The 27,687-nt window shown below is 43.7% G+C and overlaps 1 pseudogene; it reads left to right on the top strand.

Moving 5' to 3' along the window:
* Positions 1 to 22,871: 22,871 nt before the first annotated feature.
* On the top strand, positions 22,872 to 27,010 carry LOC135549211 (E3 ubiquitin-protein ligase RNF26-like; annotated as a pseudogene).
* The last annotated feature ends 677 nt before the right edge of the window (positions 27,011 to 27,687 follow it).

The raw sequence follows: 27,687 nt of genomic DNA on the forward strand, positions 1-27,687 counted from the left end.
CACCATCCAAAACAATCATGAGAAATAGTTAATGAAGAATTACGGGAGAAGAGCTGCGGGGATCAAAGTCAAGTTAAAGGCGCTTCTCTCCTGACAAAATCTGCAATCAGTACAGGGATCTTCTCTCCTACAATGTTTGATTTTGGTGGTTGGTGTCTGTCTGGTTGAATAAGACCCCCCACTGTATGGGCTTACTCATGGTAACAATGCAGCATCAGGAATGTGTATTCTTCTGACAAAAACCACCTCCATTGCCACAGGCACCTGCAGATCCCACCTGGATAGTAATCTTATACCAAAACTGGAGGCGTTCTGTCGCTAGGGAATGCTGGTGTGATGATATCTATGACTGTGTGAGTGTGAGTTTTAAAAAACTGTGTTGTTGGATTTTCACTTTCTACTGGGTTGATTGATTTGATGGCAAATATCATTAATTAGTGATGGGCTGTGGCTGCATTTGGTGTACATTTAAATTAAAATATTATAGTAGGATACATCTTTTACACCTCCAATCTTTTTCTCATTACTTGTTGGTTCCCTCATTGCCTTGCTGTTAAATTTGGCACCACTGTAAAGCAATTTCCAAACCACAGCACTCAAGATGTAGACTGTAGATAGTTCCAGATCAGTTCTTACAACAAATTCACCACAACACCAGTTAGGGTGGAGCACCTAACCCAAAATGGCACAGGTTTTTGTTTGAAGACATTCAATGTGAGGCGGCTGGTATAAGCTAGTGATACAGAGCTAACGTGATTAGCCTGAGCATTCTCCTCCTTATTGCCGGGAGTGGTAGCTTGCACTGGCAGGTCTGGTTACACAGATTGGGAACCGAGTGTGTGTCCACGGGGGTGTCAGACTCGCCAGAGCCAAAAGCGAAGATGACATGCAAGAGCTGAGGACAATATCAAGGTCCTTTTTCCTCCCTGTTCAGATAGTTTAAGGTTATTTCTGAAGGTCTTACTGAAGGTTTTTGGTTCCCAATACCTTAATTATAGGTCATAGGGTACAAAAAGTGACCTCGACCTCTCGTTATTCTGCCTTTAAAGGAATATTAACAAAGTCAGTCATGTATGTCATTCGCTGGATCTGTATGGTCTTGGTCCCCATGTAAGTGTCTATGTTGGGACAGAAATTCACCTCAGGGTATCACACATTTCACTCATCTCAGTTGTGGCATTTCACTAATGTGTAAGACTCAGTGGGTAGGTTATGTTTGATCTCAATGGTAACAAACATTATGTATGCCCTCTTGAGGATACTCAATTATTTCTGGCTAGTTTTCCTGTAGCTTATTCAACCAAAATCTGTATTCATCCAGTGAAAATCATGTTAAATGTCTGAGTGAGTTAAGCAGCTAAATATTCATGCCACAGTATGACATTTCAAGGATCGTGATTAGGGGTTAATTAAAGTAAATTACAAATCAGTACTAATTTAATAGTTAATTCACATGACGTCATCAAAAGTCCTGCTTTAAGACGCCATTATTCAAGAACATGAGGCATAGTGCACATTAAAAGATCAAAGTGAATCCACATTGTCAGAAGATGCTTTTTAGCTAGTGGAGTATTCTCTCCAGACGGAAGCTTTGACACTACTGCTTATCGTTAATGGAGGGGAATTCAGAAACATGTGCAAAATTGTGCCAGGGGCTAAACAGCTCTAATCTAGAAGTTGGCTCATTGCAATTGAGTTTGAGTCCATGACATGTTTGTAATGATCATTGCCAGGTCTAGCTGAGGAGGCCTTTTGAATCATTGAGAAATTGTCTGATCTGCACTTGGTGTGTAAGTAGAAAGGGGTTCTCTGAGGGGTTAGGGGGAGGGGTGCCAGGGGACTGGTGCTAGTCTCTACATTGCTCAGTTACAATGACATGTCTTGTGCTGAAGGGGACTCTAACATCTACGCTGACTCCTTATAGTAGCCATTGCCATGGTGACCCCACAATATGCCATAATTAACTAATGAATCACCATGGAGTACCTCAGCTCAGACACATCCAGTTCTGGTTGGTCGGGTGAACAGAGGGGGTGGGACCTAGGCTGAATCCTAGGCACAATACTGGGCTGAGTAAAGGGAAAGGGTGGGGCCAAAGAGGCACCCAGGTGGCCACTTGGAGCCAAATATAGTGCATTCTTTTAAAATGGGATCAGGGCACCTCTTAATCATCGCGAGAAGGCGATGATTCATTTCTCTGTGATCATATTATACCACTTCCTAGAACTGTCTGTCATTTTTTTGTTCCCATTATATTGAGGGTAAGAGTCTAATAGCTAATAGAAATTCAGCTCAGGATGGAATGATAAGTCGGAATATGCTTTTTTAAAGCTGTGATTCTACATTTTCCACAACCACGTAGGTTCCCTATCAAAAGCTTCCTTGAATGGCCATACTAATACAAACCAGGGGCTAGTCTTGGATTTTAAAAAACATATCCTACTTTTGATTTAGATATACATTTATCCCTTCCTCTTGATAAAGCTGTTAAAGACTAACACTTTGTTCTAAGTTGTGCACGTGTTGTGTTCAATTGTCCTTGTAATACTTTCGGTTCAGAACTAAGGTGTACATGTAATGGTTGTAGCCTATGCCTCAGGTCAACCTCTAGGCTTCTTTGACAGACCTGTGACAAGGTCCCTATCCTCACACACAGACCCAGACAAGAGCAGCCAATTCAGCAGATTTCACCCCCAAGCATGGCCTAAGAGCATCAGCTGTTCTTGTAAAGGGGACTTTCACAGGTCGGAAACCTCAACCTTTGAAATTGAGAAAATGTGATTGCTATTCATTAGTTCAGTTACATACTGTCTTGTTCTATTTAGGTGATTAGGATTTCATATAGCCTGAATAAACTATAGGCAATGTTGTTCGGTGTGTCCTTGGCTATATGGGGAAAAACACCTGTCATCTCAACAATAAGTTGATTGTGCGATTTCATTTCCCCATTCTATAAATGTCTGTCCCATTGTCATTAATCTCCCGACCAATCTATGAATGTCAATTCTGTCCTCTTTGGTAAATTGAAAGAGCATTGGACTAGTAACCAAAAGGTTGCAAGTTCATATTCCCGAGCTGACAAGGTACAAATCAGTCGTTCTGCCCCTGAACAGGCAGTTAACCCACTGTTCCTAGGCCGTCATTGAAAATAAGAATTTGTTCTTAATTGACTTGCCTAGTTAAAGGTAAAATAAAAAATATTGTAGCGACCTTAACCCAACACCTATCAACCTCGTCAAGGGTTAACAGTTAAGGTGTTGGCTTGAAAAAAATAAAAAAATAAAAAATCACTGGACCTCGAATTACTACATTTGTGGCAGAAGCGGGATGGCACCCTTGAGGGACTTGGTATAGAGAAGCGTGGGGATCCAAAAAAAAAGGGTGTAAAGTAGTAACCTGAAACTAGTGACATCGTCAAGAGGTTCAGACCTCTTGGCGTGACGGTTAAGGCACAGAGAACAAGGAGACAGATGTTTCAGATATTTAAATCTGAAGCATTCGGTTTAAAATTTCCATTCACCACCAAATGGCGAAGAGAGGAAGCCCAGTGGTTGGCAGTGGGAGAGTATGAAGCGAGATGGAACTGGGCCGACATTCTGCAAATTCTCAATGAAACATTTAATCTCAATACGGTTCTGTCCCAAAACAAGAATCTGCTACAAACAGAGTGGACTACGTTTAGTAGACTTTACTGTTTAAAAAAAAATGCAAGGACGAATTGAGGAATTGCACACGTACTTCATACTTTAGACTTTATTGTCCCCATGGGGAAATGTTGCTGCAATGTCATGTACACGTTTAAAGTGGCGTTTAAATACAAAACAAATTGACAATACAACTTTCATAACAGTTTACATACCAATAAAAAGAGACTGGCTTGCTGGCCTTACTAGGTGATAGGAACATTAGCCCGAGCTATTTAGGAGGGATATCACACCTGGCACAAATTGTCTAGTTCTGTTTTTCCTGCCGAGAGGTGCCCTATACCTGCGCCCAGAGGGGAGTAGTTCATAGTCTAGATACAGGGGGTGGCATGGGTCTGAAATGATTGTGGCCCTTGGAGGGCCCTGACCTTAAAGATCTCATCCAGGCCTGTCTGTTTGACTCCAAGTACCTTGCTTGCTGTGGTGATAATCCTTGAGTCACGGGATTCTTCTGTTGAAGGAGAGGCGGACCAAAATGCAGCGTGGTTATTTAGATACATCTTTAATAAGGATGAAAATAGAACAAGAAACAAAAACAAGAAACGTGCAAAACAGCCCTATCTGGTGTACCAAATAAAGACAGGAGCAATCACCCACAAAACAGGCTACCTAAATATGGTTCCCAATCAGAGACAATGACTAACCTGCCTCTGATTGAGAACCATATCAGGCCCAAACACAGAAACAGACAAACAAGACATCCAACATAGAATGCCCACTCAGCTCACACCCTGACCAAACAAAACATAGAACATACAAAGCAAACTATGGTCAGGGTGTGACACCTTCTCAATATATTTCTCTGGCTGACTGTGGCAATGCCAAACCAACAAACAATTGTCACAAACCGGCTCAAAGCCTGTAACAAAAGAGACAACGTGGAGATAAGGCGTAACAAAATATATATTTATTAACTAAAGCAACTAAGGAAAATATACAATGGTGTGTGTAATCAGTAGTGTATGTGAGTGTTTTGCATGCATGAATGTGATAATGCAGGGTGTTGAAAAGATGCTAAAGCAAACTCAAAAACCACCAAGAAAAACAACAAAATCCATAAAGGTGTCTGCATGGAGAGAGTCTCCATGAATGGGGAAGTGGTGTATTTATCCTGGGAGACACCGGGCCCAGGTGTTTCCCATGAAGCTGACGACCCTCCCAACTCCGCCCACCGACATCATAATAAGGAAACAACAAAGAGAGAATACGGCAGACAGAGTGGGAGGGTCGTCACACAATACAAAAAGTTTAAATACTATCAATGAAAGATTTGTAAAACAGAGTCAGTATAGTACAATTAACATTAAAAGACACCATGTTTTTGAAAAAGTACAGTCTCTGTTGACTCTTTTTGTAGATCAGGTCTGTACATTTACTCCACTGAAGCTTATTGTCCAAGAGGACACCCAGATACTTATATTCCTCTACAATCTCTATGTTCTGACCTCACCCGCACTTCTGCCCACTATGCTTAATTTGCTCCCAACGGAAACGACAGGCTGCGGTGTATCTTGGGTTAGTTATAAAATATTTGGTTGGGTTTGAGTCCCAGTCGGGGCTACTCCCCGAATTTGCTACAATATCAAACATCAGGATACCGACAGTGCACTTCCACCAGCAGAGTCTTCCAAAGCCTTCCTGTTCCTAGCACATCTTAAACATGAACAACTATTTTAGGGTGAGACAGTGAAGGCATCCAATTGTGCTATTAGTGAGGACAAGTGTTGAATGCTCTGAAGGCCTGGTGTGGGTGGATAGGGGTGGGTATATGAGGAGTGTTTAGTGATGAGAACAGGGGTGAAGGTCCTAGTTGACAGGAGAAGGGGGCTTATTCGGTGGATGTCTGATGCCATTTTTCCACAGTGGGCTTGAAGGAGAGCAGCAGCTGTGATAAGATGGGCAAGAACAAGAAAAGAGGAGAGGAGTGAAAACATAAAAGAGTGAGCTAGTGCAGCTGTCTGAAAAAGGTCTGGAAAATAACAAAAGACTATTAACGGGAAGAGTTCTGCTTGACAGAAGAACCCTATTAAATGTCTTACCCGCCAAGGTTTAAATATAAGCTTGTTTGAGCTTTATGGGTTTACTTTATCAGACACTGCTATCACCAGTAATCTGGTTAAAGAAATAGTTGTCTTTCAACATGTGAATATCTTATGCCAGTGGCCTAGAACATATTGATGTTAATGTGGTTCTTAATTGATAAAAATGTGCAAATCGTAAAGGCCAAATATTGATAACATTGTTGCAGAGTAATTATGGTCATAAGAGAAGCATAACAGAAACTCAGTGCAGATATTGAGAAACAGATTCTTTAACTATGGATATTGTTACCTATATGTTAACCTGGAGGCTCATCCATGGAATACCATGATGTCACTTAAAGAGCAAGAGGGCTTGATGTATGGTTGAAGTCATTTGAAGAGGGTAACACCATATCCTGTACTCCAAATGGAGGAATTTGGTTGACTGGCTTGCTTGAGTCTGTACACTACCACATATTTTTGGAAAGCCAAGTAGAAGGATACAAATGGTGGGGAAAACACAGTGGTGGGTGCAAAATAGCTCTCTCTTCCAAGACACCATTACGCACACACAGCTGGGATGAAGGAACATGACTGATGTTTTTCACACCTCCACAGAAGCCATATATTCAAGCTGTGTGATGATTTGATAAGGGCCACGGTTGACTGCTGTTCCAGAGCAGACAGGATGGGGGTGGAGAGGAGCATTAAGCAGTCTAATAGGGGATTCTTTTTGGCACTACCATATGACCGTCCTCAGGGCATGGGACTCACAATGAGACTCACAGGGACTCACAATGAGATACAAGACGTCCATTAGCAAAAACATGCCGTAGTCTCTCTCAACATGGACTAGGATAATAGATATGTGTTAATGAATAACTGCCATAGATATAATTTCCATGCACATACATACTCTGTTTTTAATGGCAATCATGAGTTCTGTCTTTGTCTACAATTTTAGCGAGCTATCATTAAGTAATACTTTGATAATACTTTGATAACATCATTGAATTCCCCTTGGTGATAAAAATAATTCCTTAACAATTCCTTAACAAATGTACTTCCGGCGCCGACAGAGATGGCCGCCTCGCTTCGCGTTCCTAGGAAACTATGCAGTTTTTTGTTTTTTTACGTGTTATTTCTTACATTAGTACCCCAGGTCATCTTAGGTTTCATTACATACAGTCGAGAAGAACTACTGTATATAAGATCAGCGTCAACTCACCATCAGTACGACCAAGAATATGTTTTTCGCAACGCGGATCCTGTGTTCTGCCTTACAAACAGGACAACGGAATGGATCGCATGAAGCGACCCAAAAAAACGACTCCGAAAAAGAGGGAAACGAGGCGGTCTTCTGGTCAGACTACGAGACGGGCACATCGTGCCCCACTTCCTAGCATTCTTCTTGCCAATGTCCAGTCTCTTGACAACAAGGTTGATGAAATCCGAGCAAGGGTAGCATTCCAGAGGGACATCAGAGACTGTAACGTTCTGTGCTTCACGGAAACATGGCTCATTGGAGAGACACTATCCGAAGCGGTGCAGCCAACGGGTTTCTCCACGCATCGCGCCGACAGAAACAAACACCTTTCTGGTAAGAAGAGGGGTGGGGGTGTATGCCTTATGGCTAACGAGGCATGGTGCGATGAAAGAGACATACAGGAACTCAAATCCTTCTGTTCACCTGATTTAGAATTCCTCACAATCAAATGTAGACCGCATTATCTACCAAGAGAATTCTCTTCGATTATAATCACAGCCGTATATAACCCCCCCCAAGCAGACACATCGATGGCTCTGAACAAACTTTATTTAACTCTTTGCAAACTGGAAACCATTTATCCGGAGGCTGCATTCATTGTTGCTGGGGATTTTAACAAGGCTAATCTGAAAACAAGACTCCCTAAATTTTATCAGCATATCGATTGCGCAACCAGGGGCGGAAAAACCTTGGATCACTGTTAATCTAACTTCCGCAACGCATATAAGGCCCTGCCCCGCCCCCCTTTCGGAAAAGCTGACCACGACTCCATTTTGCTGATACCTGCCTACAGACAAAAGCTAAAAAAAGAAGCTCCCACGCTGAGGTCTGTCCAACGCTGGTCCGACCAAGCTGACTCCACACTCCAAGACTGCTTCCATCACGTGGACTGGGACATGTTTCGTATTGCGTCAGATAACAACATTGACGAATACGCTGATTCGGTGTGCGAGTTCATTAGAACGTGCGTTGAAGATGTCGTTCCCATAGCAACGATTAAAACATTCCCTAACCAGAAACCATGGATTGATGGCAGCATTCGCGTGAAACTGAAAGCGCGAACCACTGCTTTCAATCAGGGCAAGGTGTCTGGTAACATGACTGAATACAAACACTGCAGCTATTCCCTCCGTAAGGCAATCAAACAAGCTAAGCGTCAGTACAGAGACAAAGTAGAATCTCAATTCAACGGCTCAGACACAAGAGGCATGTGGCAGGGTCTACAGTCAATCACAGACTACAGGAAGAAATCCAGCCCAGTCACGGACCAGGATGTCTTGCTCCCAGGCAGACTAAATAACTTTTTTGCCCGCTTTGAGGACAATACAGTGCCACTGACACGGCCTGCAACGGAAACATGCGGTCTCTCCTTCACTGCAGCCGAGGTGAGTAAAACATTTAAACGTGTTAACCCTCGCAAGGCTGCAGGCCCAGACGGCATCCCCAGCCGCGCCCTCAGAGCATGCGCAGACCAGCTGGCTGGTGTGTTTACGGACATATTCAATCAATCCCTATACCAGTCTGCTGTTCCCACATGCTTCAAGAGGGCCACCATTGTTCCTGTTCCCAAGAAAGCTAAGGTAACTGAGCTAAACGACTACCGCTCCGTAGCACTCACTTCCGTCATCATGAAGTGCTTTGAGAGACTAGTCAAGGACCATATCACCTCCACCCTACCTGACACCCTAGACCCACTCCAATTTGCTTACCGCTCAAATAGGTCCACAGACGATGCAATCTCAACCACACTGCACACTGCCATAACCCATCTGGACAAGAGGAATACCTATGTGAGAATGCTGTTCATCGACTACAGCTCGGCACTCAACACCATAGTACCCTCCAAGCTCGTCATCAAGCTCGAGACCCTGGGTCTCGACCCCGCCCTGTGCAACTGGGTACTGGACTTCCTGACGGGCCGCCCCCAGGTGGTGAGGGTAGGTAACAACATCTCCTCCCCGCTGATCCTCAACACTGGGGCCCCAAAAGGGTGCGTTCTGAGCCCTCTCCTGTACTCCCTGTTCACCCACGACTGCGTGGCCACGCACGCCTCCAACTCAATCATCAAGTTTGCGGACGACACAACAGTGGTAGGCTTGATTACCAACAACGACGAGACGGCCTACAGGGAGGAGGTGAGGGCCCTCGCAGTGTGGTGTCAGGAAAATAACCTCACACTCAACGTCAACAAAACTAAGGAGATGATTGTGGACTTCAGGAAACAGCAGAGGGAACACCCCCTATCCACATTGATGGAACAGTAGTGGAGAGAGTAGCAAGTTTTAAGTTCCTCGGCATACACATCACAGACAAACTGAATTGGTCCACTCACACAGACAGCATCGTGAAGAAGGCGCAGCAGCGCCTCTTCAACCTCAGGAGGCTAAAGAAATCCGGCTTGTCACCAAAAGCACTCACAAACTTCTACAGATGCACAATCGAGAGCATCCTGGCGGGCTGTATCACCGCCTGGTACGGCAACTGCTCCGCCCTCAACCGTAAGGCTCTCCAGAGGGTAGTGAGGTCTGCACAACGCATCACCGGGGGCAAACTACCTGCCCTCCAGGGCACCTACACCACCCGATGTTACAGGAAGGCCATAAAGATCATCAAGGACATCAACCACCCGAGCCACTGCCTGTTCACCCCGGTATCATCCAGAAGGTGAGGTCAGTACAGGTGCATCAAAGCTGGGACCGAGAGACTGAAAAACAGCTTCTATCTCAAGGCCATCAGACTGTTAAACAGCCACCACTAACATTGAGTGGCTGCTGCCAACACACTGACACTGACTCAACTCCAGCCACTTTAATAATGGGAATTGATGGGAAATGATGTAAATATATCACTAGCCACTTTAAACAATGCTACCTTATATAATGTTATTTACCCTACATTATTCATCTCATATGCATACGTATATACTGTACTCTATATCATCGACTGCATCCTTATGTAATACATGTATCACTAGCCACTTTAACTATGCCACTTTGTTTACATACTCATCTCATATGTATATACTGTACTCGATACCATCTACTCTATCTTGCCTATGCTGCTCTGTACCATCACTCATTCATATATCCTTATGTACATATTCTTTATCCCTTTACACTGTGTATAAGACAGTAGTTTAGGAATTGTTAGTTAGATTACTTGTTGGTTATTACTGCATTGTCGGAACTAGAAGCACAAGCATTTTGCTACACTCGCATTAACATCTGCTAACCATGTGTATGTGACAAATAACATTTGATTTGATTTGATCTGTCATGCACTCTACACCAGCTCTGATGTATGGGAGGCATCAGACGGAAATAATACCATACAGTGAGCTCCAAAAGTATTGGGACAGAGAAACATTTTTTGTTGCTTTGGCTTTGTACTCCAGCCCTTTGAAATTATACAATGACTACGAGGTTGAAGTTCAGACTGTCAGCTTTAATTTGAGGGTATTTTCATCCATATCAAGTGAACCGTTTAGAAATTCCGGCACATAATCCCCCCATTTTAGGGGACAAAAAGTATTGGGACAAATTATTGGGATGCTACCATGATTACGGATAATCCTGAATGAATTGTAAAGAATGATGAGTGCGAAAGTTACAGAGGCATAAATATCATACCCCCCCCCCAAAATTCTAACCTCCCCTGTTATTGTAATGGGCGAGAGGTAAGCATGTCTTGGGGGTATGATATTTGTTTCGTAACTTTCTCACTTATCATTATTCACAAGTCATTCAGGACTATCCGTAATTATGGTAGCATCCACATTAATGTAGAAGTGCACAAAATAATCTGAAACACAACCAAAGCAAACAGAGAATTCACAAGCTTGATGCAATCATTGCATGCTTGGAATGTGGGACCAAATACTAAACGTTTTACTACTGTAATAAACATAAGTTAATTTGTCCCAGTACTTTTGGTCCTCTAAAATGGGGGGACTACGTACAAAAAGTGTTGTCATTTCTAAACGGTTCACCCGGGATAGATAAACAAACCCTCAAATTAAAGCTGACTCCGTTTTAACCTCAGTCATTGTAACATAATGAACTACACATTCTAGCATCTAAGCTATAGCCCATAGCACTACCATTTTATAACTCCGTAAAGGGAAATATAGTATTGTTTCTAACAAAGATATCTACATATATTTTAGTATGTTGTGTATTCCTGGAATTAAATCAGAATCCATGCAACCATTACAGTTTGTAAAGCACAGCTTTTCTGCACTGAATTAAATATTACCACAAACTTTTTAAAACCACGTTTACCTTTATTTCGAATAAACAATTCAACACAATCACTTTTTTGTCTTTTAATAATACTCAGACATAGTTTACAAATGAAGCATTTGTGTTTAGTGAATCAGCCAGATCAGAGGCAGTAGGGAGGACCAAGGATGTTCTCTTGATAAGTGTGAGAATTGGACAATTGTCCTGTCAAAAGGTAACGAGAACTTTTGGGTATCAAGGAAAAAGTCATGAGTAAAAAGTACATTATTTTCTTTGGGAATGTAGTGAAGTAAAAGTCAAAGTTGGCAAAAATACAAATATTAAAGTAAAGTACAGATACCCCAAAAAACTACTTAAAGTAGTACTATTGTAAGTACTATTGTTTACTTAAGTACTTTACACCACTGCTAGTGATAATGCATTTCCTTGCATTATGCCTGTGATGAAAACAACTTGCCATTGGCTCAACTTACCCCAAGGCAAACATTTTGACTATATAAGACCACACAGCTAGGTTTAGGACCCCGTATTGAAGCTTATAGAGACCCCAACTGATGTATAGAACAATCTTAAAAATCAGTGTTTTAGGTCTAACTTGTTTACCACTTCTTTTATGTGGTTTCTTCCCTCACATACTCCATGAAATTATGGCCTCTTCCTAGATATTTTGTAAGGCAGGGAGAGGGGGATGGGGCTTGCTGTGCCCAATGAGGGCAACGTCATGACAGAACCGAACACCAACTTAATTCAACATTCTGCCCAAGATACATTTTCTCATTCTATTATCATTAGTGTATTGATGAGTGAGTTTATGGCTTGATATTTGGGATATCCTGCAGTACAATTGCTAATGGTGTTACCACTTGAATGGTGTTGCTGGGTAAGTAAGTGAATGCATTATACATATCAAATTACTTATTGTCTCTTAAAGCACAGAATGCTAGAGGGTGACATAAGTCTGCAATATCTCACAGTTTTGCTTAAAGAGAATGTTGGCCAATGTCTAGCCAGGTAACACCAGGAGGAGACAATTTAAATAAATGCTAAAAGGAAATGTAACAGCCCTCAATATGCCAATGCAAAAACAGGATAATATGGACATAACAGTATGAGGGAAAAAATGATATGATTAAGAGTATAAGAACTATGATTGGTGATAAACCAACTTCTGTTAAAATGTAATTATTAGTTAGAATATATATTTTTTATTTATTATCTATTATTTATTTTTTCTTTGACGATCTTATTTCTTTCACAGCAATCAATGTTGAAGCAGTCAACATCACAATATCTGAGCTCGATTATTTTGTCTAAATAGGAAGAGTCGATTTTGAGAAGCCTATCTGGTTGGTCATGTTAACTGTATATTGCTGGCTAAAATAACATCTTTGAGATGGGAGTGTTACAGATGAGGAAGCGCCTGTAAAGGTCATATGGCCAGAAAACACTGGACGTTGGGGAAGATGGCGGAAGTGGACGCTGTGCTCGAATTAAGCAGCGTGTCGAGTTAATTTGGTGAAGACGAATGTTCTGAATGGACAACAGTAATATCGAAAACTGGAACAAAAAGGAAATTGTCTAAAATTGGAGTGGCGGATACATGTGTAAATGATAGTGAATCGCTTCTTGTTGGGATGCGTTTGTTGAGTAAATCAAATCAAATCGTTATTTGTCATATACACGTGTTTAGCAGATGTTATTGCGGGTGTAGCGAAATGCTTGTGTTTCTATCTCCAACAGTGCAGTAATATCTAACAAGTAATATCTAACATTACACACAATGTCACGACTTCCACCGAGGGTGGCTCCTCTCCCTGTTCGGTAAGTGCTCGGTGGTCGTCGTCGCCGGGCTACTAGCTACCACCGATCCATTTTTCTTTTTAGTTTGGTTTTGTCTGTTTCTTACACTTGTGGTCTATTGAGTTAATTTCTGTGGGTTTAGTAACCTCGTTGCCTGCTGGTATTTTGTGCGGGATTATTTCTGTGTTTATTTGGTGCGTGTGCTAGATTGCACCACAGGCTATTCACACGTTCGTTTGAGCCGTTGTGATTTATTTAGGAGTAGATTGTTTTTTCCTCCTGTTGTCACTCCGAATTCCTGTTATGTTGGGCGCCTTCGTTGGGTTTGTTTCCCGACCAGTTTTGTTGTGTTTTGGGACTTCCAAATAAATCTTTTCTATTTGGACATTTGTGCTCTCCTGCTCCTGACTCTTGCACCCACCTAGTGAGGCATCGTACACACAATCTACAGTAAATTAATGGAATTAAGAATCTATAAATATGTAGACGAGCAATGTCAGAGCGGCATAGACTAAGATACAGTAGAATAGGATAGAATACAGTATATACATTTGAGATGAGTAATGCAAAATATGTAAACATTATTAAATCAAATCAAATTTATTTATATAGCCCTTCAAACATCAGCTGATATCTCAAAGTGCTGTACAGAAACCAAGCCTAAAACCCCAAACATCAAGCAATGCAGGTGTAGAAGCACGGTGGCTAGGAAAAACTCCCTAGAAAGGCCAAAACCTAGGAAGAAACCTAGAGAGGAACCAGGCTATGAGGGGTGGCCAGTCCTCTCCTGGCTGTGCCAGGTGGATATTATAACAGACCATGACCAAGATGTTGAACTGTTCATAAATGACCAGCATGGTCAAATAATAATAATCACAGGCAGAACAGAGCAGAACTGGAGCAGCAGCACGGCCAGGTGGACTGGGGACAGCAAGGAGTCATCATGCCAGGTAGTCCTGAGGCATGGTCCTAGGGCTCAGGTCCTCCGAGAGAGAGAAAGAAAGAGAGAATTAGAGAGACCATACTTAAATTCACACAGGACACTGGATAAGACAGGAGAAGTAGTCCAGATATAACAAACTGACCCTCGCCCCACGACACAAACTACTGCAGCATAAATATTGGAGGCTGAAACAGGAGGGGTCAGGAGACACTGTGGCCCCATCCGATGATACCCCCGGTCAGGGCCAAACAGGAAGGATATAACCCCACCCACTTTGCCAAAGCACAACCCCCACACCACTAGAGGGATATCTTCAACCACCAACTTACCATCCTGAGACAAGACCGAGTATAGCCCACAAAGATCTCCGCCACGGCACAACCCAAGGGGGAGTGCAAACCCAGACAGGAAGATCACATCAGTGACTCAACCCACTCAAGTGACGCACCCCTCCTAGGGACGGCATGAAAGAGCACCAGTAGGCCAGTGACTCAGCTCCTGTAATAGCGTTAAAGGCAGAGAATCCCAGTGGAATTAGAGGAACCGGCCAGGCAGAGACAGCAAGGGCGGTTCGTTGCTCCAGAGTCTTTCCGTTCACCTTCACACTGCTGGGCCAGACTACACTCAATCATAAGACCCACTGAGGAGATGAGTATTCAGTAAAGACTTAAAGGTTGAGAACGAGTTTGGGTCGACAGACATGGGTCGGCAGACCATTCCATAAAAATTGAGCTCTATAGGAGAAAGCCATGCCTCCAGCTATTTGCTTAGAAATTCTAGGGACAATTAGGAGGCCTGAGTCTTGTGACCGTAGCGTACGTGTTAGTATGTACGGCAGGACCAAATCAGAGAGATAGGTAGGAGCAAGCCCATGTAATGCTTTTTAAGTTAGCAGTAAAACCTTGAAATCAGCCCTTGAAAACAATAGTGGTCCATAAACGGAACCTTGAGGAACACCGACATTTACAGTTGATTTGTCAGAGGACAAACCATTCACATAGACAAACTGATATCTTTCCGACGGATAAGATCTAAACCAGGCCAGAACTTGCCCGTGTAGACCAATTTGGGTTTCCAATCTCTCCAAAAGAATGTGGTGATCGATGATATCAAAAGCAGCACTAAGGTCTAGGAGCACAAGAACAGATGCAGAGCCTCGGTCTGATGCCATTAAAAGGTAATTTACCACCTTCACAAGTGCAGTCTCAGTGCTATGATGGGGTCTACAATCAGACTGAAGCATTTTGTGTGCATTGTTTGTCTTCAGGAAGGCACAACAGCCTTTTCTAAAAATGTTGAGAGGATTGTAAGATTCGATATAGGCTGATATAGGTTTTTTATATTTTCTGTGTCAAGGTTTGGCTTTTTCAAGAGAGGCTTTATTATTGCCACTTTTAGTGAGTGTGGTATACATCCGGTGGATAGAGAGCCATTTATTATGTTCAACATAGGAGGGCCAAGCACAGGAAGCAGCTCTTTCAGTAGTTTAGTTGGAATAGGGTCCAGTATGCAGCTTGAAGGTTTAGAGGCCATGATTATTTTCATCATTGTATCAAGAGATATAGTCCTAAAAGACTTAGGTGTCTCTGTTGATCCTAGGTCCTGGCAGAGTTGTGCAGACTCAGGACAACTGAGCTTTGAAGGAATACGCAGATTTAAAGAGGAGTCCGTATTTTGCTTTCTAATAATCATGATCTTTTCCTCAAAGAAGTTAATGAATCCGCTCTTGGGGAATGCTGCTTTTTAGTTAGCTTTGCGACAGTATCAAAAATAAATTTCGGATTGTTCTTATTTTCCTCAATTAAGTTGGAAAATTGGATGAAAATAGGATGATCGAGCAGCAGTAAGGGCTCTTCGATACTGCACGGTACTGTCTTTCCAAGCTAGTCGGAAGACTTCCAGTTTGGTATGGCGCCATTTCCGTTCCAATTTTCTGGAAGCTTGCTTCAGAGCTCAGGTATTTTCTGTATTCCAGGGAGCTAGTTTCTTATGAGAAATGTTTATAGTTTTTTGGGGTGCAACTGCATCTAGGGTATTGCGCAAGGTTAAATAGAGTTCCTCAGTTAGGTGGTTAACTGATTTTTGTCCTCTGACTTCCTTGGGTAGACAGAGGGAGTCTGGAAGGGCATCACAGAATCTTTGTGTTGTCTTTTGATGCTCCTTGGTTGGGGTCTGAGCGGATTATTTGTTGCGATTGCAAACATAATAAAATGGTGGTCCGATAGTCCAGGATTATGAGGAAAAACATTAAGATTCCACAACATTTATTCCATGGGACAAAACTAGGTCCAGAGTATGACTGTGACAGTGAGTAGGTCCAGAGACATGTTGGACAACACCCACTGAGTCGATGATGGCTCCGAAAGCCTTTTGGAGTGGGTCTGTGGACTTTTCCATGTGAATATTAAAGTCACTAAAAATTAGAATATTATCTGCAATGACTACAAGGTCCAATAGGAATTCAGGGAAGTCAATGAGGAACGCTGTATATGGCCCAGGGGGCCTGTAAACAGTAGCTATAAAAAGTGATTGAGTAGGCTGCATATATTTCATGACTAGAAGCTCAAAAGACGAAAACGTAATTTTTTTTTTGTAAATTGAAATTTGCTATCGTAAATGTTAGCAATACCTCTGCCTTTGCGGGATGCTCGGAGGATATGGTCACTAGTGTAGCCAGGAGGTGAGGCCTCATTTAACACAGGAAATTCATCCGGCTTAAGCCATGTTCCAGTCAGGCCAATCACATCAAGATTATGATCAGTGATTAGTTAATTGACTATATATTTGCCTTTGAAGTAAGGGATCTAACATTAAGTAGCCCTATTTTGAGATGTGAGGTATCACAATCTCTTTTAATAATGACAGGAATGGAGGAGGTCTTTATCCTAGTGAGATTGCTAAGGCGAACACCGCCATGTTTAGTTTTGCCCAACCCAGGTCGAGGCACAGACATGGTCTCAATGGGGATAGCTGAGCTGATTACACTGACTGGCTAACAGCCTGCAGCCTGGCCTGCACACTATTTCATTGTGGAGCTAGAAGAGTTAGAGCCCTGTCTATGTTGGTAGATATGATGAGAGCACCCTTCCAGCTAGGATGGAGTCCGTCACTCCTCAGCACAAGTCTCGAAGAAGTCGAAGAAAGTGGACATTATTGTGACTGCAGCAGAAACGTTTTTGGTACTCAAAGATTTTAAAATGGAAGACTTGCAAAGGGTACTGGCACCAGACGACCCGCCCTCCCAGGTTCCCCTTGAGCCCGTGTAGGGATCAGAACTGTTTTATTTATTTTTAACAGAAAAGTTGTTTGATTTATACATTTTTTGGTCCTTATTTGGTAGTTCCGATTTTTTGAGAATCCTGTTTCCATCTCGCATAGTAGGTGGCAGGATGCACATTAAATTATGTGATCACTAATATAATGAAGAAGAAGGGAGTGCTACAGGTTTTGTTTTTTCCATTTATGTAGCACTATATTGGATCACTCCAGTATGGGGAAAAGTGGAGGGTAAATTTTTCTGGTAGACAGTGCAGGACCCAAACTCACGGAGGGTAAAGGAAGCGAGACGGTGGATGGTGGTTGAAAGAACACGCTTGTTTGAAATGGAAAAGCATTGCAGTTTGTTAAAGAAGAATGGTAGAAAGTGTAAGCGGAGTGAGCTGAAGACAGGAGGGGAAATGGAAGTGAATGTGAAGGCTTGTATTGGAGGTGGTAGGTGTGGTAAATTTCTTGGAGATCGAGGCTTGCATTGAGGGTCAGGATAAAGATGAGTCTGTGAGACAGTAGGAGTGAAGTTTTCAGAAAAAGTGGACCCTTGCCTTTTGGCTGATCATTTGTGCTTTCAGCGTGGGTGAAAACAGAGTTGGGTGCTGTGGAATCAGTGAGGGTAACCAGAACGGGTCTTGTGATAATTGTTTGTGTTTCTGCTGGTCAGAGGGAGAAGGGGCTCCGTGTTAAATGAATGGGGACGGCAGGGTAGCCTAGTGGTTAGAGCGTTGGACTAGTAACCGAAAGGTTGCAAGGTTGAATCCCTGAGCTAACAAGGTACAAATCTGTCATTCTGCCCCTGAACAGGCAATTAACCCACTGTTCCTAGGCTGTCATTGAAAATAAGAATTTGTTCTTAACTGATTTGCCTAGTTAAATAAAGGTAAAAAAAATGTGAATTGTTCCATGCTCAAGAAAACGGTGCCATTGAAAGGAGTGATTACTGGGGTTGACCAACTAAAGGGGAAGATTTGCAGTGTTTGTGATGCTTGTCTTTTGGTGCAACGTAAACAGGGTGGTGTGAATGGTGAAACAGAGGAGTCATTGTCTGTTCTTTTGAATTTTGATGTTGAGTCTTTGCCCAACAAAGCGATGTTAGGATATATAAGTTACCCTGTACAAGTTTTTGTGCCAAATACATTACATTGTTACAGGTGTCAAGCTTATGGGCATGTGGCAGCATTGTGTAGGAGGGAGGTCCCTTGGTGTTAGACGTGTGCAGCAGGGCATGAGGCCAAGGAATGGGTGGCATTGGGGAAAGTAGTGGTAAGTGTTAATTGTAGGGGTGCCCATGGGGCTGGGGATCAGAAATGTGCTAGCGAAGCAGGTTGAGGTTTCCAGGGTTAGAATAGTATGGAAGTTGTCATATGCTGAGACAGTGAAGAAAGTTGAGGAAGATGGGTCAAGGGGGAGGGATCCTGAAAGGAGTGGGGTGAGTAGTAGATCTGTACCAGTACAGAGGGATGAACCATCAAGTGATATATGTTTCAGTAAGATTAGATTTTTTGCATTTATAGCAATGATTATCAACTGTACTGCAGGGATGGAACGTAAGTCCCAGAAAATTGAGGTTGTGGTGACAGCTACAGAAAGGTATTTGGGTGTGCGAGATGTTAGAAGTGTTACAGGGTGTGTTAAGTTGTGGTTTTCGATCCTTTCAGGCTGTTCGCCTGAATTAGAACTTAACAGATTTAAATAGTGGAGTAGGGTTGTGTTATTTTGTATTATTATTCATTTATTTATGTGAGTATAGTGTTAGATGGTAGGGTATTTGTTTATTTAGATAGGGCAGGATGTCTCGAGGGTGCTCCAACAATGTCTTGGCCCCCCTCCTTCTCTGCCGAGACAGCAGGAGCAGGGAAATGGGAACCGGTGTTAGTAGTCTACCGTAGTCTTTTAGCCACATGTGTAATGCCAGCAGTCTGCTGAATCTTTCACGCCCGCAGCCCAATGATGGTACTGGACCTGAAATTATTGGCCGTTTTTTTGGAGTCTTTTAATGCTAAAATCAGTTCTTTAAAATCAATTTTCAAATGTTCCGAGCTAGCCCTCCTGATGTTGTTTGACTCCACATGGACTACAACAGTGTCAGCTCCCGGCATCTGTGGTAGAACAGTCGGAAGCAGCCTTGTTATGTTCTGTACTCGTGCTCCTGTGTAGCACAGGGTTTTTGCCTTGGGGACCGAGACGTCTCACCATAGAGCTGCCTATGATGACAGCTGGTGATGTTGAATGGGTCGGTCTCTCAGGCAGCCTCACGGTCTGCTGAGCACCGAGGATCTGAACCCGAGGTAGAAGCCACCGAAGAGGAAGACAGAGCCAAGAACGAAGATGCAGGTACCTCCGGATCCAATCTTGATTGGGAAGCCACCACGGACGAAGGCGCCGGAACCTCTAGATCCAGGGCAGCAAAGCTGTTTCTGGTCTGCCTCAGTTCCAGGCTCAACATCTCCATGGAGACCCCCGTTGCCAGAGGACGCCTTCTTCGACTTCCACGGCGAGTGACATACCTTCATGGTTGGTTAGTCGTGTCGAAATCAGCTCTGTTCTCCAGGGAAGGGGAGACCCCTTCAGGGATGGAACCCTACCTAGCACCGGCCAGTCGCTGTGGAGAGCCCACACGGCGGCAAAACTTCCACCAGACCATAGCGGTGTCCGGCTACTGGTGTGGAAGAAAAAGTAGGTGGGCGTGGGTTCCCCAGTAGCTTATGTAGGTTTGCTACTTGCTAACTAAGAGTAGATACTTCGCTCCTGTAGTCCTCCGCAAGCAAGATGTTGCTGCATTGAAAGTCAACATGGTCCACATTGTCTCGGAACAAGGCAAAGTCATGGCAGCTCTTGCAACATTGGAAACTTTCAATAGCGGCCTCCATTTGAGACCGCCGAGCCAGCTAGTCTAGCTGGGTTTTCGTGTCTCTCCCCCTATACGGAATCTGGCAGGATCCCGGGACAGATAGCTGTGCTCAAAGCAATTTAGCCCAACAGAGCCGCAGGATTCAAAATAAAATGAAAGTATATAAAAACACTGTCAGATTTTAAACCGAGGTCTTTAGTTCAGGTTCCAGCGTTCGACAGGTTTCAGGTTCGGCGTTCAACAACAACAATCATACGTCGTGCTCTCATGCGTGAGGAGTCTGGTGGAGGGAGTGATACTGAACAGAGTCCACCGCAGGGAGCTAGTGTGCACCAATGCCTCGCTAGCGGGTTGGGGGGCAGTATTCAGAGGCATGGCAGTGAGCGGATGCTGGAGCCCCCCATGGAGTGGCAAGCACATGAATGTGCTGGAGCTCAGGGCGGTTCGCCTAGCACTCCAACAGTTTCTGCCCTACTTGGAGGGGTAACATGTCCTGGTCAGATTCCTACAACACCACGGTAGCGTTATATATCAATCACCAGGGGGGACTGAGATCACGGCACCTCCACAAAATGTATCGGAAGCTCTTGCTGTGGGCTCAGATCCGCTTAGCTTCACTGCGGGCAGCGCACATCCCCGGGGTCTTGAACCAGACAGCGGACATGCTTTTGAGAAATGGCCCGCCGGAGGGGGACTGGAGTCTACACCCACAGCTGTGGGAAAGGTTCGGGAGAGCGCAGGTGAACCTGTTTGCATCTCAGGAGTACACTCATTCTCCCAGTTAGTTATCGATGTTGGACCCTCCAGGCCCTCTGGGTTTGGGCGCCCTCGCTCACAATTGGCCGGCAACAACACTTGATCCATTCCCACCATTTCCCTTGATCAGAGCTACGCTAGACAGCGTCAGTTTCTGATAGCCCCATACTGGCCGAGACGACAATGGTTCAGCCTCCTGTTGTCCCTCCTTTCTGTGACCCCATGGCAGCTGCCGCTGAGACCCGACCTGCTCTCTCCGGTTCGGGGAACTCTGTGGCATCCGGCCGCATCCAGCTGTGGGCTTGGCCCCTGAGAGGTGTAAATGGGCAAGTATAAGCATTCAGGGCAATTTGGTGAACAGGTTGCATAACGCCAGGGCTTCCTCCACCAACGCGTCATATCAAATGCGATAGGGCATATTCTGTACTTGGTGTGAGGGTCATGATGTTGCCCCCGAGTCGTGTGATGTACAAACTCCTCTTTCTTGCCAAAGGTCCTGTTTGACAGACATGTGAACCGGCCCTTAAATTTGTGTGCATATGCAGCTCCCATGACTGCGAGTGGTCTGGGATTTCCCCAAGTGTGCTGTGCCGGGTGAGGGCACTAGAGATTTACGTTACACGGACTAAGACAATACGACAGTCGGATCAGCTGTGTGTTATGGTCAGAGAGTTCTGGGGAAGAACCTATCGAAACAGAGACGCTCACATTGGATTGTGGACAGTATTACTGCAATACATCAGCTGGCTGGCCGGTCTTTGCCGTCTGCTGTGGTGGCGCATTCTACTGGAGGAGTAGCTACTTCATGGGCCCTGCTCAGAGGAGTTCCCTAGATTAAATCTGCACCTCGGCCAGTTGAGCGTCATCTACGACTTTTGCTATGTACTATCGCGTTAATGTTGCTGCCACCAACCAGGTTGGGACGGCCGTGTTGGGTGCTGCTTCCACTCCCCTGGAGGGGTATGGAGGGACGCAGCAACCATGACTGCCCTGAGTTCAGTCCTATGGGATTTTGCGCTTGTCTGGCCATGCCTAGTTCCCCGATTAATCTGGTATTGTGATACCATATCGGAGTGATCCAATATAGTGCTACAAAACAAAGATTACATATGTAACCATGGTTACATGTGCTATTCGATCACTCCAATCCTCTTGTCCGTGATCTACAATGCATCGAAAAGGACACAAGGTGGGTGTAGTGGGAAGGCAGCTATTTAAGGGGGTCTGTCGCAGCACTACCCGGTACACGGGACTAATCTGAAATTCTTACTCGGAATGTATTCTGCCGAGCGGAAGGATACCATATTGGAGTGATCCAATAGCTCACATAACCGTGGTTACATATGTAACATTTGTTATGTTTTGAGGTTGGACCCTAGCACGTATAGCTCTTTAGCACGTTGGGCACACCGATTGGTGCCAACTCGTTAGTCAGTCTGTGTTACACCTGGGCTGGTTGCCATCTCGTTAGTAGGCAGGTGTTTCACCTGTGCTGGCCCAGGGGATATTTAAGAGTGGCTGGCCCAGTTGTCTTGATAGATGCGGAGGATGAACACCTTTAGTTTTTGCTCCCTATTTTGATATCTAGACAAAAAATCCTTTATCATAACTTGCTAACTAGCTAGCAAATAGTGGGTTGGGTTGCCATTAAGAGTAGCAGATTAGCTACATAATGTTAGCTAACTAGAGATGTTTTTGTGCAATGTACTTTTTTCTAGTTTCTGTCCATTTCAGTTCATGTTAGGTAACTGGAAAGTAGCAATAACTGCTTTAGTTAGCCACTTGATGTAGCACAGCTTGAACGATAGCTAGCTATGCTGCTTAGCATAACTGCTCACGTGCTATCTAACTTGCTATGTTTTGTATGCTGCTCCTATATGGTCCACTGAAGTTGAATCTACTAATTAGCTAGCTATCTTGCACAGGTGTATAACATTATAAACATGTTTTGAAATGTACATTTAGTTCAATGGCAAACTTTAACACATTTATTTTGTTTTTCTGTAGGGTACACTAATATGGATGTAGTGAACTTTGCTTCCTGTGCTATTGGAAAATACCTGGATACGTTTTGCCTTCTACTGGAAGTGATCATCTGTTTTGTGAATTGGCTAGGCCGACTTTTCTCCCACATGGGTTCCTCTCTGCCAGTGGTGCCGTGTGGCTCCACCTTACTAGAATGCTATAACTGTGCCCTGAACTCCTTCCTCACTGTAACAGAGGTGGTCATACGCACAGCACACTGAGCTTGTAATGTACTGGAGGGATGGATGCAGACCTTAGGAGGGGTGTTTGAGTTTCAAAATGGTGGGCCACCTCTCTTCTTATGTTGTTTGGAGCAGCAAGGAGCTGCTACACTGTGGACTAATGTCTGTACATACTGTGCTTGAACAGACTTGTGAAGGCTTCAGCATTTTGCTCAACCTTGTTTTCTACTTTGTCAACATTCTCCTCATTGGCACTCAGAACTGCTTCTCTGCAATGGTAGGGGCCTGGGAGGCAGTATCAAGCCCCATACATAAAGCCATGGAGCTGGCCCTCCCTTCTCGCCTTTCTATACAGCTGCCTGGTGGGCACCTCTTTACTGCTTTGGACACCCTGCAAGCTAGCCCTGAAGTTTCTGGGCTCTAGTGTGTCTGTTCATCTATTACTTGCTCCTAACACCAGTCATCATTGCTTTGACCTTGCTCTATCTCCACCCGGGCACTCCCTTGTGTGGCCAAGCAAAGTCTTGACTTTGTCAACACCATATCAGGAATGGAAGAGGACCATCTGTAGACTTTACCTGCTGGCCATGGAGCGAGCTCAAGCTCTTCAAGATAATGCTGCCAGACCACAGGCCATGAGGCAGGTGGCACAAGCCAGACAGCCAAGAAGCAGAACATTATCATTAGAACGCAAATTACGGACTCCTCTTTAAATCTGCGTATTCCTCCAAAGCTCAGTTGTCCTGAGTCTGCACAACTCTGCCAGGACCTAGGATCAAGGGAGACATTCAAGTTTTTTAATACTATATCTCTTGACTCATTGATGAAAATTATGATGGCCTCTAAAACTTGAAGCTGCATACTGGACCCTATTCCAACTAAACTACTGAAAGAGCTGCTTCCTGTGCTTGGCCCTCCTATGTTGAACATAATAAACGGCTCTCTATCCACCGGATGTATACCAAACTCACTAAAAGTGGCAATAATAAAGCCTCTCTTGAAAAAGCCAAACCTTGACACAGAAAATATAAAAAACAATCAGCCTATATCGAATCTTCCAATCCTCTCAAAATTTTTAGAAAAGGCTGTTGTGCCTTCCTGAAGACAAACAATGTACACGAAATGCTTCAGTCTGGTTTTAGACCCCATCATAGCACTGAGACTGCACTTGTGAAGGTAGTAAATTACCTTTTAATGGCGTCAGACCAAGGCTCTGCATCTGTCCTCGTGCTCCTAGACCTTAGTGCTGCTTTTGATACCATCAATCACCACATTCGTTTGGAGAGATTGGAAACCCAAATTGGTCTACACGGACAAGTTCTGGCCTGGTTTAGATCTTATCCGTCGGAAAGATATCCATTTGCCTCTGTGGATGGTTTGTCCTCTGACAAATCAACTGTAAATTTCAGTGTTCCTCAAGGTTCCGTTTTAGTACCACTATTTTTTTCACTATATATTTTACCTCTTGGTGATATAATTTGGAAACACAATGTTAACTTTCACTGCTATGCGGATGACACACAGCTGTACATTTCGATGAAACATGGTGAAGCCCCAAAATTGCCCTCCCTGGCAGCCTGTGTTTCAGACATAAGGAAGTGGATGGCAGCAAATGTTCTACTTTTAAACTCGGACCAAACAGAGATGCTAGTTCTAGGTCCCAAGAAACAAAGAGATCTTCTGTTGAATCTGACAATTAATCTTGGTTGTACAGTCGTCTCAAATAAAACTGTGAAGGACCTCGACGTTACTCTGGACCATGATCTCTCATTTGACAAACATATCAAGACTGTTTCAAGGACAGCTTTTTCCATCTACGTAACATTGCAAAAATCAGAAACTTTGTCCAAAAATTATGCAGAAAAATGAATCCATGCTTTTGTTACTTCTAGGTTAGACTACTGCAATGATCTACTTTCTGGCTACCCAGATAAAGCAATAAATACACTTCAGTTAGTGCTAAACACGGCTGCTAGAATCTTGACTAGAACCGAAAAATGTGATCATGTTACTCCAGTGCTAGCCTCTTTGCACTGGCTTCCTGTCGAGGCAAGGTCTGATTTCAAGGTTTTACTGCTAACCTACAAAGCATTACATGGGCTTGTGTTGGTTCCCTTTTTCTGTGCTCCGTTTTATTTACTTAACAAATAAGGAACAGTCAATGTGCACTTATAAATCATAACAATTTGAATCAAAATACAGCTGTAGACAGAAGTCAAAGATCAAACATCACACATACAACTGATGTCTCTCCTAAGTTCTGCCCCATAAGAAAAGACCCAAGTCCAGCCCTAGTGATGTCACTGCTTACATCATTACCATCTACTCATCAGACCAAGCCCATGCATACACAGCTCTACAAACTTGCAAGAGAGATACAATAGTTCCAGTGTTTTCTAAGGCCTCAGAAGTAAATGTCCACTCCCCCAAGTTGATTTATAGAGGTATTTCTGACTAGTCTCTTATCTCTTTTACTCCCCTGCAGGGTTCTATGTTTATCTTTGAAGTGCTTTCTCACAGACCCCATGCAATAATTCACACATTTCTCAGACCATTTCTTTATAAGAGGCAGAGACTTAGAAAAGACTGTGGAACAATTTTAAAACCTTATAATGAATATATATATATATTGTTAATCTGTAGTCTAGGACCCTATAAATATGGAGGAGGGGTCCCATAGCCCCTCCCCATCTATTAATACAACATAAGCATAAACATTTATTATAACACATCAAACATTTGGTGCAGCCCCTATCATGACCCCAATTTGACCCCATCACTTGCTCCTACCTATCTTTCTTTGGTCCTGCCGTACATACCTACACGTACGCTATGGTCACAAGACGCAGGCCTCCTTAATGTCCCTAGAATTTCTAAGCAAACAGCTGGAAGCAGGGCTTTCTCCTATAGAGCTCCATTTTTATGGAATGGTCTACCTATCCATGTGAGAGACGCAGACTCCGTCTCATCCTTTAAGTCTTTATTGAAGACTCATCTCTTCAGTAGGTCCTATGATTGAGTGTAGTCTGGCCCAGGAAGGTGTGAAGGTGAACGGAAAGGCACTGGAGCAACGAACCGCCCTTGCTGTCTCTGCCTGGCTGGTTCTCCTCTCTTGTCCATGCCATCCCTAAGAGTCTCTCTCACTCTCAACTCTATAGAGACAGCAGGAGCGGTAGAGATACTCTGAATGATCGGCTATGAAAAGCCAACTGACATTTACTCCTGAGGTGCTGACCTGTTGCACCCTCTACAACCACTGTGATTATTATTATTTGACCCTGCTGGTCATCTTTGAACATCTTTGCCATGTTCTGTTATAATCTCCACCCTGCACAGCCAGAAAAGGACTGGTCACCCCTCATTGCCTGGTTCCTCTCTAGGTTTCTTCCTAGGTTCTGGCCTTTCTAGGGAGTTTTTCCTAGCCACCGTGCTTCTACACCTGCATTGCTTGCTGTTTGGGGTTTTAGGCTAAGTTTCTATACAGCACTTTGTGACATCAGCTGATTTATAAATACATTTGATTGATTGAGTACAACCTTCTGTTGCCGAAGGTGGAGTGGGGCACCCAGTTATGGATCTAAGGGCCCCAGGTAGTCCTACTGATCATACAGATACCCTTCTACCCCAGAGCAGATTGGAAGAGAACAAGTGGAGTTATACTTAACACTTCAACAGTAGGTGGGATGACATCAATCTTGACCCAGACCAATACCACCACCCGTCTACAACAACAAGGACTACAGTGAAGCAGCAGTTGGGCCCCTCCAGTAGACACTGGCCTCCTCAGCCTGTTGAAGGAGCATGAGGAGAGGAAGAAGTGTGTGATCTGTCAGGACAGGGTCAAGAACGTGCTGCCCTGCTTCCGCCTGTGTCACCACTACTCGGCCATCTTGCTGCAGCAGCCCCCCAAACAGCACAGCGGTCCCCTCTGGCGACAAGCCATCACATAGATGTCTTCCTCAGAGAGACCAAGGGGTTTGGTAATGCACTATGGGGTGCCATTTTAGGCACCTCCAGAGTCAAAGAGAGGGACACTGAGATAAATTGAGAGAATGAAATGCAGACATTCTGAAAACAACCAGAGTTAGCTGTGATGAAAAAAATATTACGATACTGATATCATAGCAAAAATTAAAATAAGAAACAGACCACACTTCTTGGTACTTTAACCTGCTGTCTGTAAAAAAAATGGGTGCCTCTGGATGAAAACATATTGATGTCTGTTTCCAACATTAGGGCTGTTTTTCTAAAGTTAAATCCACTTTGTGTTTAGTTTCCTTGCCACAATAATTACAAGTTTTGCGGTACTGGTATCGATCCAGCCCTTTTAGCAGTATGGGGATGGTTCCAGCTCCTCTTCCAATGGGTTTTAAAATAGCTTCTGCTATGTTGCATCTCTCTATTCTGTACATTTTAGATTTGCAAACACCGAAGGGGAAGACTTTACACTCAGGATGATGATAGACATCCATAATCTAGAGTTGTGCTGATAAAACACAACTCTTGCTTGTCTATTGTCATGTGAAAAATGGTACAGTATGTATGGGGCCTATTTAGTGGGGTGAAACATTCAGATAGACATGACCGCAGATAGACATACATTTTATAGAATAGCATTGACTATAGT

The sequence above is a fragment of the Oncorhynchus masou genome, chromosome 12, assembly GCF_036934945.1.
Source record: "Oncorhynchus masou masou isolate Uvic2021 chromosome 12, UVic_Omas_1.1, whole genome shotgun sequence".
NCBI lineage: Eukaryota > Metazoa > Chordata > Actinopteri > Salmoniformes > Salmonidae > Oncorhynchus > Oncorhynchus masou.